We start from the raw sequence: 15,511 nt of genomic DNA on the forward strand, positions 1-15,511 counted from the left end.
CACCAAGTATTAGCAGTGCAGGTTGCTCAAGCATGCAGGGACTGGGCTTCTGCAGCTTCCATAACAGCTATAGAACCTGAGTGTGTCTCCTGATCTGTAGCTGTATGCTAAGATAATGTTGGGATTGCCGTCTTCTGCATTCTGTTCACCTTCAGTTGATTAAGGCAGCAAACACTGGTTCCGTGTATTGCCGACCAAGGATGTCATTCCTCATTTCTACATGGTCTCCTCCCTGGAAGAAGTTTTATATTCCTGATCAACTGACTCCCTTTCTGTATACTCCTGTAGGTGCTCATTGGTCATTTCTCCCAGTGGGTCTCTGTGGCCTTCTGTATTGTTACTGCCCGAGCACCATTTTTTTGGATAAGGACCTACCTACATTGTGTGTTTACATTTCATCCTATCATCAGAGCGTATGGCAACCTTTGTAGTCTTTGCTCCTTGTTATATCTGCGCCCTTGTGGATTACCTGTGTAGAAAGTTGAATTTCTAGAAATTTGAAGCTCTTTTCTATGGTGTCCCCTCCCTGATACTTTGTCCTTTTCACTGTGGGAACTCTTTTTCATGCTGATGCTAGATGGGGTGTTTCCACTCACTGCTGGGTCTCCTGTGTGCTAATGAACACATTCGTGTTCTCGGTACTGGCATCAGCCAACAATTTGATCTTCATACTATTTTGTTACTTCCAACGATAAACCCTAAATAACACAGGTACACAAATATCTTCATTGTCTCTCTGATGCTTCTTAGAAGGTGGAGGAAGATCAGTAAAGTATCCTCCAGACTGAGAAGACACTTTGAAACCAAGCTATAATGCAAGCCACAACACACTGTTGACACGGAGGGGAAGTGAGGCTGACAATCCAGGCCTTACACAGCCATTCTCCACCCCCATTATCTGAAGCTATTCGCCACCAGGTCTGGACCTTAATTCCCAGCTTTACAGAGAGAGGGACATGGCGGTGAGGTCACAGGGTAGCTATCTACAGTGCGGCCATCTGTACGCCAGTCATTTCTACTGACTAGCTACAGGGGAGACTGCTATTCTTTCCCTTTAGGGAAAATCAGAAGAAGCCTTTGGGCACTCTGGTCAGGGCTTACGTTAACCTTCAGGGGCCTAAAACATGTAGCCCTGAAGGAGGGAGGTCATTGTTTGCATATCGACAAGATGGAGGGCCAAAAATGGAGTCAGTGTGGTCATCACTCCCCTAGATGCTTTACTTCCTTAAAAGAATTTTGGAAAATGTCGCAAGAATTTAAGATTAAGGTGGTGGGTATATGGATGTTTAGCATTTTCTGTTTATTGTTTTGAAAGTGTACATTGTTTCACAATAATAATTGTTTTAAAATTTAATCTTGTTATGTTGAGATACTTCTCAATATTTAAAATGGAGAAAACTGCAAATCTTCTATGAACAACTTTGTCAAGCTTCTATTGGTTTCTATGTTATTGCTGACTCAGGCAGAACAACCATGCCAGGGAAACTTAAGCTTTTAAGCCAAGCAAAGTTGTATGTGGTTCCTTCTGTCTGAGTACTCTTTTCCCGATAAAGCATAAATTTTGGTCCCTTTGGACCAGATATTTTATTAATTTTAACCCCAAAAGGGCCTTTCTTGCTCAATAACTAATAATCCTTCATCTCAATCCTTCCTATTCTCTTCTCTATTTTATTTTTCTTTACAATTATTAACATAATTTTGTTTACATATGTATTTTTTATTCCCTGTCTTCCACCACTAAAATATAAGCTCCATGAGGATACTGTATGTCCAGCACCCATCACAGTGCCTGCCACATAGTAGGCACCAAATAAATATTTGTTGAATGGGTAAATGACAAATAAGAAATTTAAAATCAGATTATATGTCCTTACCCCCTTAAGACATCTTAGTGGGTGAGAATTGGGATTCATATTTATTCAAAATCCCATTGAACCCTTGAAAGTTCTTTTCTTGATATCTTTGCTTCTAATACTTTGAAGCCTCTTGACGTCAGGATTCAGACAGATAAACCTATGGATGGCTCAAATACATAGAGCATCAGTTAAAATTTACTACCAATAGGAATAAAAAATGTGAATTACCACAGTGATCCAAGATAATTTAACCTTGCATATAGCAGACACTGTGTCAATGGATAAGATGTTATTTTCAGGATTCTTTATTTCTCATAGCCACTCCACTGTGACTTAGCTGAAAGAAATTGAGATTCTTTCCTCAAGATCTACACACCCAGAGAAAGGGTAAATAAATTTTATGTTCTTTACCCTCCTCAGTGGTGAAAACTAATAACAGAAAGAAAAGAAATGATAAGCACTCAAAACACTTATAGAGAAGTAGTAAATGGGACTTCAGAAAGCCCAGAGAAAGTGGGCGAGCATTGTAATAAATGCCTATTTGAAATGCCGGATTTCTGATTTCTTCTCGTGCTTTGTATCTTTTAGACAGGGATTTAAGGAAGATGTCTACACTGAATCAGTGCTGAGCAAACTACTTCTCTATCATGACGTGCTTTCAGTCAAGAGTGGCAATTCAGACCAGTTATTACAACTTGTGCTAAAATCACAAGATGAGAAGCATGTCAGGCCAGGCCATCTCCTGGAGCAAATGTTCATGGCTGCACACAGCAGTACCATCACGGGATGATGTATATGTCTTGAAATGATTTTTAAAAAAGATAGTTTAATTGAACTAAGAAACTAAAGTGGAAAAGCTAAAGACAACTTTTGATATTTAGAGTTATATGTTTCTTAGTCTTAGAGTAAAAATATATTTTCTTTTCATTTTTTTCTCTAGGAATTCTACGAACTCTGAACCAGAAAACCTGCCACAGTAAGTGCATTTCTTTGTTTGTGAAATTGATATCAAGAACACATAAGGCTCCAGGTTTTTGGTTTTTTTCTTCAAGGAGACAAATGGCTTTATGTTGGAAACGCATGGTGTTATTTGCAATAAGGTCATGAAAACTGAAGAAGTGGGAAGCCATGGAGAGGGGCTGGAAAGATGTCTTCCAAACCAGAAACCCTGCCACAGTAAGTGCATTTCTTTGTTTGTGAAATTGATATCAAGAACACATAAGGCTCCAGGTTTTTGGTTTTTTTCTTCAAGGAGACAAATGGCTTTATGTTGGAAACGCATGGTGTTATTTGCAATAAGGTCATGAAAACTGAAGAAGTGGGAAGCCATGGAGAGGGGCTGGAAAGATGTCTTCTCTACTAGGCTTAAATAATTGCTGTAGGGATGATTCATTTACAATTAGCAAATATTTTGTTTCCTTGATACCATGATTTTGCCTATGATTTTTTTTTCTCTTTGGTAAGATTAAGAATCCAATGAGGCTAATGAGTTCTAAAATGTATAAACCTCCTTCCCCTCACACACACACACACACACACACACACACAAAAGAACTGTGTGTTTAGCAGGTACCCAGAGGCACACTATACCCTGTGAAACTAGAAGCTTCACTAAGGCAGAGCTGGGTGCTATTGTGACCCGAGATTTCCACTACCGTTTGAGCCCCGGTGAAAACTATCCTTGTGTTTTTATGATAATTCCTAAGTCTACCATTAGTAAACCATTCCTGGAATTTATGAGATTGTTTCTCATTTTGACATGGATGTATTTGGGGAGATTGCCAAAAGACAAAGATCTTTTATTGTGCATTTATAATTTTGCATGAGTTAGATTTTTCTTCTTTTTTCTCTTCTCCCTCTCACCCTCCCTCTCCGCCTCACCCTTCTTATTTCTTATACTCTCCTCTCTTTTCCTTCTTTCTTTTTGCTTCTTTGTCCATGTCTGAAATCACTATGTGATCACTCAGTGCTCCCAGAGAGAATGGAAAAAGAACAAAATCCCTCCCTCTTTGCAAATATGTCTCATTCTAACCAAAAGAACCTTGAATGTAGAGGCTGTTTAATTCTAGCCAAATGTAAATATCCGACTCTTGCTCTACGAGGCTGTGTGTTGCACCAGAAGATTCATGGCTTGGTGTCAATGATGGTTACCAAGGCTAGCTCTCTCAACAATCAACTTGAGAACACTGATGATTGGCTCTGCCTCTGCTTTCTCTTCAATGGAGTGAAGATACTACCAGCTGTGTATAAGGATAGATCATCTTTCAGCTGCAGCTGGTCTGCTCTGTGCTCATCTCCAGGAATGCCTAGAAATCTGGTACTGACACTGGAGATGTGTTAGTTACTGATAGAGTGCGATTTACTGACAATGGAGATGTGTTAGTTACTGATAGAGTGCGATTTACAGTTTGAAATTCCCATATTGTGTAGGTGCCCAGTGCTAAATTGCTCACTCTGTTTTGGGATGGATTAAAGGTTTATACTTGGTTCAATCTTCACAGTTTGGCTTTAGCTACATAATCAGTAAAGTATAAAAAATACTGTTGTAGGGGTGCCTGGGTGGCACTGTTGGTTGAGCATGTAACTCTGGATTTCAGCTCAAGTCATGATTTCCAGTCGTGAGACCGAGCCCTGCCGTGGGGCTCCATGCTCAGCACAGAGTCTGCTGAGATGCTCTCCCTCTCGCTCTGCCCCTCCTGCTCGTGCTCTCTCTCTCTAATAAATAAATAAATCTTTAAAAAAAATAGTACTGCCGTAAATTTTTGACTGGGCAACTCTGAAAGCAAGATGCCTTACCCGTCTTGTTGATTTATAATCTGATGAAAAGAACATCTGCAATTGAGAATAAACATGGGGCTGCACCTGGAAGTGTCAGACCCTCTATGATGGTATGTTCCTCTTTCTCCTAATGTGCAGTACTCTTTACTCTTACTGAAGCTTTTTGTCAGTACACCCTGTGGAGACCTGTGAGTCCGACCAATTATCGGGCCCCTTGAAACTGATGCACTTGAACTCTTTCAGATATAGTTGAGAGGTTGATTTAGATTTTTTCTTCTTCCTTGCATTCACTCTAACTAGAGTAAACATATTTGCAAAATGGAACATAAGGGAAGTAGTAATACAGGATTTGTTCTTATCTCCAAAGCTGTTCAGCATGTGAACCACTTTAGAGAAATATCAGATTATAAAATATAAGGGTACATAATTTCTCAAGGAATTTTTTTGGAAAAACAAAAACAAAACAAAACCCTCCAAACACTAGGAAGTAGTGTTTGACATTTATTTTGACTCAGCAAAACAGATTTTTCCTTTGACCAAAATATATTGTGTATGTTGATGCTTAGCGTTATTGTCTTTTCTAAAAGTCTGCAAATAAGACCTTTTAAAATTAAATTAACCAGTAGCTGTTCCCAATTTATAGATAGTAATTTAAGTTCATATCGTAGTGAATTTAAGAGTCTATAACTGCCTGTTTGGCATTGCTTCACTAGAATTTTAACAAATTGAGGAGAGACCTTTTTTTTTTTTTCACAGTAATTTAAAGTTTATTCCAGCTATAATGCAGGTTATTCTGCCTTCCAGGTAGCACCATATGGCATACTTCTGAGTCCATTCCCGAGATATTCTGTTGTACTGTCTGTCTGTTTTATAGATCCGTGCAATCTCTGGCACTAGGGGGTCACCTGAGTTCGGAGCACATAGACTGAACAAATGGATAAAAGAACTTTAGAAATAGTTAAAGCAGGAGACCACTGTGATCTTAGAATATCGAGATAAATGCTGCCATTACTGTTAATATTTGGACGATAAGTTCTTGTGTAAATGCAACCTTAGATGTTTGAAGGGGTAGTCTGTAGGAAGAGGAATTGTCAAAAAGAATATATCTCCTTGATATGAGCTGTCATTAGGTCCCATAATTGTGGCTTGCCAGTGAAACACATCGTCCCCACTGGACCTTCAGAACATTGTGCTGGAGGGTCACGGGCCAAATACCAAAATATCCATTAAGGTGGTTTTAGTTTAGAGTTATTTTATAATCATTCTTATTAAAGCATTTTAAAATAATGCTTTATTTTATAGTTTATTTTCCATGCTTTCTTAAAGAATTACTAGCTGTCCCTACCACCTTTCTATAAAAGCCAAAATCACTGAAGGATGCATTTTAACATTTGAAATCCTCAATAATATTCATAAGATGAATATTAAAAGACCCACTGTATTTTTTTATTATTCTGAGAAAAGAGAATATTATGACTTTTTTGCCAATTGTCAAATTCCACTTTAGTAGAGGATACATGCGTTTATTTATAACACATTATGCTCCATGTGCAAGTACACACGTGTGTTAATTTTTAATGCCATGTTTTCAAACTGGACAACAAAAGGAGAGATACTAATAAAGACTATACGCTACTTTAAACTTTTACCTATGTTTTTAATTTCAATCATGAATCCCTTTAAAAAAAAAAACAAAAACGGTATCAGAGGCCCCTGGGTGGCTCAGTTAGTTAGGTGTCTGTCTTTGGCTTGGGTCATGGGTTGTGATCTCGGAGTCCAGGGACTGAGCTCCCCATCAGGCTCTCTGCTCAGTGGGGAGTCTGCTTCTCCCTTTCCCACTCCCTCTGTGCTCTCTTTCCCCCTCTTGCTCTCTCTCAAATAATTAAAATCTTAAAAAAAAATCTGGTATCGTATACGTCCACATTAAAGCTGCACCAATACAATTTCATTTAGGAGACAGTGATTTCTAGCCCCTAGGGTTCAGGACACAGAAGAGGTTTTAACACATTTGTTTCAATTTATGCTACCCTATCTTCCCACTTCCCATTTTATATTCCTACGATTGCCTGAATACAAATACTTATATTTTTTCTTTGAAAGCATCGTCTTATCCTATTTTCTGAGATAATACTGCAACATTTTCAAAGTGATATGCACCTATGCTCTCTTGAGCTCTCCAATTAAACTGCTTTTACCTTTTTTACCTTTAAAGTCAACTTTACTTTACAAGCTATCCCAAGGAGATTCAAACACAGAAAAACTCAGCTGTGATAAATCAGTTTGTGATGATAAAGAAGTTTTGCTCCTTCTATAAATGAACATTTCAGGTGTTGTTTGAGTAGATTTATCAGTCTAAAGAAAACAGAAATGTTCTTTTTCTCATCTTCATTAGATCATAGCTTTTATTAGGCTTGCATGTTGAATGCCAGATTCGGTCAATGAAAATGAGATTGATTTATCATCTTCATGGTAAAGCGGTGATATCTAGTAGGAATACAAGTAAATGTTTTGTCTTTAAAGTAAATTAAGGAAATTATATATTATCTAGAAACTTGGAGTAGACGTGAAGGCTATGTTGAGAAAAAGACCAGATATTGGACACAGTAAACCTAAGGAACGAAGAATAGCAGTATCTCTCTACCCATGTACAAGAGCAAGGAACGTTGAGCTTCAACAGTCTTCAAGCCCATGAAATTTTATCATGAAAACAAATGAAGCAAAACAGCAATCTAGGATTTTTAACTTCTACTGTAAATAGACAAACTAAAAGGGCTTATGTCACAGCATAAATATATGAGATCTCGCACATCCTGAACATGAAAAATGATATAAAATTTTAATGGTTTGTTCAATATATTGTCAAGATTTAGCTGAGTGTGTGCGGATTTGATGACTTTCAAAATCCTCCCAGCTCCACAAGATGCTGAGTCTATCAAAGTGTCACCTTTCACTGTTCGACGTGGTTATAACTGCAAAACATCGTTCCATCATGTACAATAAAAACAGACTTCAAAAAACTAGATGAAGCTAGGAATGTTTAATCTAAATTTATTTTATAGAAGTAGAGGGAAAAAAACGAAGATTTTGCAGTGCTTGGGTTTCTTTTTTTTTTCCTCTGTATAAAAGTAATTTCATTTTTAAAATAAAAACTGTCGTTAGATAATTTTTTACATCTCAGTGGTTTTGTGTAGCTTTGAGCAATGTACAATATGTTCTCCTTTCCTTGAGGTTGTCTGATATAAGTGAATTTGTAGTGGTATAAATATATTAAGGGGAACGGATGTTTCACTGTTTAAAAATCGCTAACATCAACACTTCCCTAAAAGGCGAGGACAAAAAAAAAAAAAAAGAGACAGAGAGAGAGAGGAAAAAAAAGCTTATCTTATGTGTAAATTGTCCTCTTTACCCAAAACAAATGCACCCCAAAATAAACAGCTTCATTTTCATAATAGTCCTATTTAACCAAAACATAACGCAAAAACAGCAGATAATTGGTAAATTTTACAGTACATATGTCTATATATAGCAATACATTAAATCATTATGTATTTGGAAAGAAGAACTATAGCCTCAAGATGGGCCAATTCCCTTTGAAACGCCCGCAACCAAATGTTTTAAAAATTATCAACTGTTTCATATTTATATCTGATATACAGATTCATGCTTTAACTATGGCAATGAGATTATTACAAAATAGCCCTTACAAACACCTCCCTCCATCAATCTATTAAGATAACCAAAGGCTAAAATGTATACCAGTTCTTTCAGGTGTAATACTGAAACCAAAAGAATTATGTCTATATAAGATTGGGTGTTACTGTGTTCTCTCTCAGGATAATAATAGCACAAATAGCAAATAATAAGTATTATAAAAATAAACAGAAAGTTATACATAGGACTTACTCTGTACCCAGTACTATTGATTGTAATATCAGATATATTTATTTGATCTAATTTTTGAGGTACAATTATTATTTCATCCACTATAAAAATGAGAAAGCAGAGCCACAGGTATTAAGCAATTTACTAGGGTTACCCACCTAGAACACAGTGAAGTTAGGATCTGACATAAAGTAGGTTACTTCCAGAGACCTTCTGAACTGTTCTGCTGTCTCACCTGCCTAGAGAAATAATGTTTTTAAAGGCTTAAGTAATTTCTGATGTTTTTGTAACTTGTTTGGCCTTAGTAATAGATTTCTAGTCTTTTGAATATTTTATTTCATTCTATGTGTTTCCTACTGTTGCTGTAAGAAATTGCCACAAACAGTAGCTTAAAAAGCAACACGCATCTTATTTCTGGAGCTTGGAAATCTGAGATGGTCTTACTGGCCCAAAGTAAAATGGGCAGGGCTGCTCGCCTTTCTGGAGGATCTAGGAAAGAACCCATTTTCCTGCCTTGTCCAGATTCTGGATGCTGCCTTCATTCCTTGGCTGGGGCTCCCTTACACCTTCAAAGTGAGCAACGGCCAGGAGAATATCTCACTGGGTTCACAGAATAATCCAAGATAGTCCCTTTATTTTAAGGTCAGTTGATTAACAACCTCAATTTCATCTGCAATCTTAATTGCCCCTTGTCATGTAATAGAACATATTCAAAGTTTCAGGAGGTTAGAACATAGGCCTCTTCGGGGGACCGTTATTCTGCCCACCATGCTCATGACATATTTATACAGCGTATTTTGTATGTGTGCTTGTGTGTGTAAGTGTGTGTGCAAAAACATCATCATCACAATTTAATGGGAGATAAATTAATTATCCACTTACTTGACTGTACCTTCGACATTTTTGTTTATAAGTCTAAAATTTAGAAAAGGTTACCTGTATTGAGCACTCATATATTTGGTTTTTGTTGGAAATCACCATTTGGTCAGTGAAACCGTTGCAAGGCATGGCAGGTTTATCCACTCTCCCAGACTCTAGGGAACCACACTGGTGATAATTGTAATTTGAACGCTTAACCTGATTCTCTGGTGTAAAGTATAAAATCTTCAAGAGTGGAATTCTATAAGTGTTTGTGAAAACTGATTACATTTTGATGACAAGTCTGTTACTATCCTGGGTCACTTGCTCACATTTACTTTGCTTTCTTTTTTTTTCCCCTGGTGAAAAGCACAGGGAAACTAATATATATTAGGAATTATATATAATATATTATAATATAATTATTTTAATTAATAATTATTTGATAATTATATCCTATTATATTATGTGTAATAATTATAAAATAATTATATTATAGTATAATATAAAAACATATGTATATGAATTATTTAAACAAACACATATGCTTATTGTATCTCCAAAATGTTGGATCCAAAGATGATAAGAAAGAGCACTCTTTGTATTGGTGTACTTTGTATCTAATATTAAAGAGTAGAAGAAACTCTCCTAAATATTTATTTGAGTAAGTTGCATCATGTTTGATTTTTAAATCATGGCTTATAATTCAGAACCAATATAATCCAATAATTCTCAACATAAGGAGAATATTTATATTCCTGAGGGAAATTTTATTTAGGGTTCAAGTCCTTACTTGGAAATAATGATGTAGAGATATACGTCCAAAAGAAATTAAGAATGTAGACATGCAAACAAACATTAGACAGAAAATAATCACGGTGAACACCTATATGTATGACCCACATTATATGGTGATCATATGATTATATGCCGTCAATGAAAAAAGGATTAAGCAGAGTTTTAAAAATGATTTTAGCCTGGGCCCATGAACTGAGGTGCATAAACGCATGGAGCAGTGTTTCTAAACTTTGTCGTTGTTGTTTTAAATTATTACTTCCTAAAGAACCTTACTAAATATACTGTTCTTTTTTAAATATTGTATTTATTTATTTGTCAGAGAGAGAGCGCGCACAAGCAGGGGGAGGGGCAGAGAGAGACGCAGGCTCTCTGCTGAGCAAGGAGCCTGATGTGGGACTTAACCCAGGACCCTGGGATCATGACCTGAGCCGAAGGCAGACACTTAACTGGCTGAGCCACCCAGGTGTCCCTAAGTATACTGTTCTTAATCACTTATTTCGTTTCATAGAATTTTATTACCATGATTTACTGCATATCTGTTTATACATGGTGGCCTTCTGGAGGGCCACAGACTAAGATGCCATTTACCGCCCTCCCACCCCAAACAGTGTTCCCATCCTTGGAGATAGTATCATCTCCACTGAGAATATATAAACATTGAGTGACGGCAATGGGAGGAAGCTCAACAGGCTGTTTTCAAAAGCCTTCATTTTACTGACAGGAAGCTCGGACACAGAGAAGGAAATTGATTTGTCTAAGATGATACATACTCACTTGGTACTATGGATAAAATAAAATAAATATAAGGCATGGAATGTGGCCAATTTGCTTCTATATTCAAGTAATATTGATCAAAACAAGAAGCACTCTGGGAAAGAAAAATATCCGTAAGTACTACCTGATAACTAAGTGATGTGACTGTCAGGACACCGAAGGCATTACCTCTTAGTCTGACATTTTGATATAAACAGAATGCAACATTATTTGAAAATTCAAAAACTAAGTATTACTTGTATGATGATGTATAATAGAAAGAAACTCCTTTGAGAGAAGCTCAGCCACAGAGACTTACAAATTCTGATAGAAGGCAAGGCTTGTTTAAAGGTCAATCGCACGTATCCTCTTGGTATTTTCCCTGAGTTAGAGCTTGTTCAACAAAGTAAGGAGCTCACAACTGTCAGACGCTGGCATTTCAAAGGGTAAAAGACATCTTTATGAAATAATCAGGACAAAATTCTCTTCATGCACAATAATGTGTTAAATATCACCTGGAAAAGAGTATTAAAATTTCTTCTTCCACCTATTTATGAAAAAGTATCTCCTTTCTTTGCCGATTTGGATACCTTTTATCCCTTTTTGTTGTCTGACTGCTGTTGCAAGGACTTCTAGTACTATGTTGAATAATAGTGGCGAGAGTGGGCATCCTTGTCGTGTTCCTGATCTGAAGGGAAAGGCTTCCAGCTTTTCCCCATTGAGAATAATATTTGCTGTAGGCTTTTCATAGATGGTTTTTATGAAATTGAGGAATGTGCCCTCTATCCCTACACTCTGAAGGGTTTTAATCAGGAAAGGATGCTGTATTTTGTCAAATGCTTTTTCTGTATCTATTGAGAGGATCATATGGTTCTTGACTCTTTTCTTGTTGATATGATCTATCACACTGATCGATTTGCGAATGTTGAACCACCCTTGCATCCCAGGGATGAATCCTACTTAGTCATGATGGATAATCCTTTTAATGTACTGTTAGATCCTATTAGCCAGGATCTTGTTGAGGATTTTGGCATCCATATTCATCAGGGAAATCGGTCTGTAATTCTCCTTTTTGATGGGGTCTTTTCCTGGTTTGGGGATCAAGGTAATATTGGCCTCATAAAATGAGTTTGGTAGTTTTCCTTCTGTTTCTATTTTTTGAAACAGCTTTAGGAGAATAGGTATTATTTCTTCTTTGAATGTTTGGTAGAATTCCCCGGGGAAAACCATCCGGTCCTGGAGTTTTGTTTTTTTGGAAGGTTTTTAATCACTGTTTCAATCTCTTCATAATTAATTGGCCTGTTTAAAAAATCAATTTCTTCCTGTTTCAGTCTTGGTAGTTTAGAGGTTTCCAGGAAGTCCTCCATCTCTTCCAGATTGCTTAATTTATTGGCATAAAGCTATTGATAAAAGTTTCTAATAATCCTTCCTATTTCATTGGTGTTGGTCGTGACCTCTCCTTTTTCATTCATAATTTTAATAATCTGGGTCCTTTCTCTATTCTTTTGGATAAGTCTTGCCAGTGGTTTGTCATTTTATTTATTCTTTCAAAGAACCAGCTTCTAGTTCTGTTGATCTGCTCTACTGTACTCCTGGTTTCTAATTCATTGATTTCTGCTCTAATCTTGGTCAACTGCTTTCTCATGTGTGGATTAGGCCTGTCCCTCTATTGCTGTTCCAGCTTCTTGAGGTGAGAATATAAAAACTGCATTTTAGATTTTTCTATTCTTTTGAGTGAGGTTTGGATGGCTATGTATTTTCCCCTTAGGACTGCCTTTGCAGTGTCCCATAGGTTTTGGACCGTTGTGTTTTCATTCTCGTTGGTCTCCATAAATTGTTTAAATTGATTTTTGATTTCCTGGTTTATTGAATCATTCCTGAGCAGGATGGTTCTTAGTCTCCAAGTGTTTGAGTTTCTTCCAAATTTTTCCTTGTGATTGAGTTCCAATTTCAAAGCATTGTGGTCTGAGAATATGCAGGGAATAATTTCAGTCTTTGGTATCGGCTGAGACCTGTTTTGTGTCCCAGAACATGGTCTATTCTTGAGAATGTTCCATGGGCATTAGAATAGAATGAACATTCTTTGGTTCTGGGTGTAGTGTTCTATATATATCTATGAGGTCCAACTCGTCGAGTATGGCATTCAAAGCTCTTGTTTCTTTGCTGATTTCTTGCTTAGGTGATCTGTCTATTTCTGATAGTGGAGTGTTGAGGTCCCCTACTATTAACGTATTTTTATCTATATGTCTCTTTATTCTGGTTAAGAGTTGGCTTGTGTATCTTGCTGCTCCCCTGTTGGGGGCATAGATATTTATAATTGTCATATCCACTTGTTGGATGCATCCTTTAAGAACAATATAGTGCCCTTCTGTGTCTCTAACTATAGTCTTTAGTTTAAAATGCAATCTGTCTGATATGAGAATTGCTACCCCAGCTTTCTTTTGAGGTCCATTGGCATGAAAGATGGTACTCCATCCCTTTACTTTCCATCTGAATGTATCTTTAGGTTCAAAAGGAGTCTCCTTTCTTAGAGTAATACAAATAAATAAAAATAAATCACAATCAGAAAGTAAAACTGCCATTTGAAGTTAATGTCTTCATATTCCTGATCTAAGTGATTGTGAAATATTTTGCAGAAGATTATTGTTAAGATCAGAACAATAAGCAATATGCTATTATTAAATTCCAGCATTTGAGAGAGAAAAAACAACTATGTTCCTTGGTCATAGGCATAAATTGTATCTGGCAGGCAACTGCATACATTTCTAGTTGGAAGCACTAGACCACTAATTCAAACTACCAGTATTCTTCTAGCCTAATAAAGTATTCTAAATTTCTTCATGCTACATGCTTTAATTTTAATACATTCCTAAATGGTTTAGGAATACCTGTTTGTAAATACTATTTGTAACACAAATAGTGTGGATCTCATGGAGAAAATAGTTACAGTAGGGGGTAATATGTAACAACTCAAAGTAGGTATTTAAAATTCGAAGGAAAAAATAAGTAGTTATGTCCTTGCCTTGGGCCATAACTTTGATCGTGTTAACATTTGTTCCCCTTGAAACCAACTCTGTTCAACTCACCTATCCTAAATGTGTCTCCAGGCCAGTAAACTCAGGCAAACCTCTCTTCAGTTTCATTCATATGAATTTCCTAGGCTTTTGTCAGTTTTTTATTAACCTTGCTCCTAAATTAATCTTGTTTTACCTGGTCACTTGAGCCTGATTTGTATTACATCGTGGTCTTCCTCCTACCCTTCATTGGCTACACCTTTAATCCCAATAGACTTTTGGCCTAATATTTTATTCCTAAGTATCAACTAGAATATACTACCCAAGCCCCAAGTTCAGATACTGTATCACCCAGACTGACATCATTGGTTGATACCCTGGCTGAAATTGCCCTGTAGAAATCAGACAACTAACTTATTCCCTCATGAATTCTTTTATTCACCTCAAAAGTATTTATTGAACAGTTTAGTAGGCAGGGAAGTCTGCTGGTGTTGGAGACACAGTGATCAATAGGAAAGGGTGGTTCTTTATTCTTTATTCATTCTTTTATTCTATCTGAGGAGACAGATATGAAATAAATAACTATATAATTGCACAATTAATTTCTCCATTATAATTTTGATAAATACTACCAATAAGCTCAGAAAGCATCCATATTATATCACTAAAAACTTGTTCTAAGCTGGAAATTCTGGGATGATTTCATTGAATGAAAGACATTTAATCGGAGGCTCAAAAACTACAGTTTTCTTTTCATGGAATAAGGAGAAAAACAGAACAAAATTAAAAGCACAGACAAAGGACCTAAGATAAGGATCGGCCTGCCTCATCAGAGGATGTATGAGAAGGATCAGTGTGGTAGAAAGTAGAGGGTGACAAGGAGGTGTGTAAAGATACTGGCGAGGTAGATTGATGCCAGATTTTATAGTGCAATTTTAAGCATTTTGAATTTTAACTTGAGAACTTTGGGAAGACATAGGTAACTATAAAGTTGTGAAATTACAGGATCATATTTGGGCTTTCTAAGCATTTTTTGAGAAAGACTATGGATAATGAATTGGGGGCTTGTAAAAGAGGCTACTAAAAAATCAGATCAAAGGACACAATTAATAGTGAAAACACAAAGAATGGGAGAAAATACAAATCTATGTCTATAAGGGGTTAGTATCTGAAATATATAAAGAACTCCTACAACTCAACAACTGAAATGTGAAATAACCCTATTTTAAAATAGTCCAAGGACTTGAATAGACATTTCTTTAAAGATTATATACAAATAGCCAACAAGCATATGAAAATGTGATTAACGTCACTAATCATCAGAGAAGTATAATTCAACATCAATGAGATAGATATCACCTCATGCCCATTAGGATGACTACCACTAAGAAAAGAAAAGAAGAGGAGGGAGAGGGGAGAGAGGAGAGAAGAGAGAAGGGGAAAAGAGGAGAGAGAAAAGAAAAGAGAACAGAACAAATGCTGGTGAGAATGTAGAGAAATTGAAACCCTTGTGTGCTGTTAGTGGGAATGTAAAATGTTGCATATGCTATGGAAAACAGTGGACAGCTACTC

The 15,511-nt window shown here is 36.6% G+C and overlaps 1 pseudogene; it reads right to left on the minus strand.

Moving 5' to 3' along the window:
* Positions 1–5,384: 5,384 nt before the first annotated feature.
* Positions 5,385–12,546, minus strand: LOC103666315 (annotated as a pseudogene).
* Positions 12,547–15,511: the final 2,965 nt, after the last annotated feature.

This window comes from Ursus maritimus, unplaced genomic scaffold, assembly GCF_017311325.1.
Source record: "Ursus maritimus isolate PB19 unplaced genomic scaffold, ASM1731132v1 scaffold_36, whole genome shotgun sequence".
Classification (NCBI taxonomy): domain Eukaryota; kingdom Metazoa; phylum Chordata; class Mammalia; order Carnivora; family Ursidae; genus Ursus; species Ursus maritimus.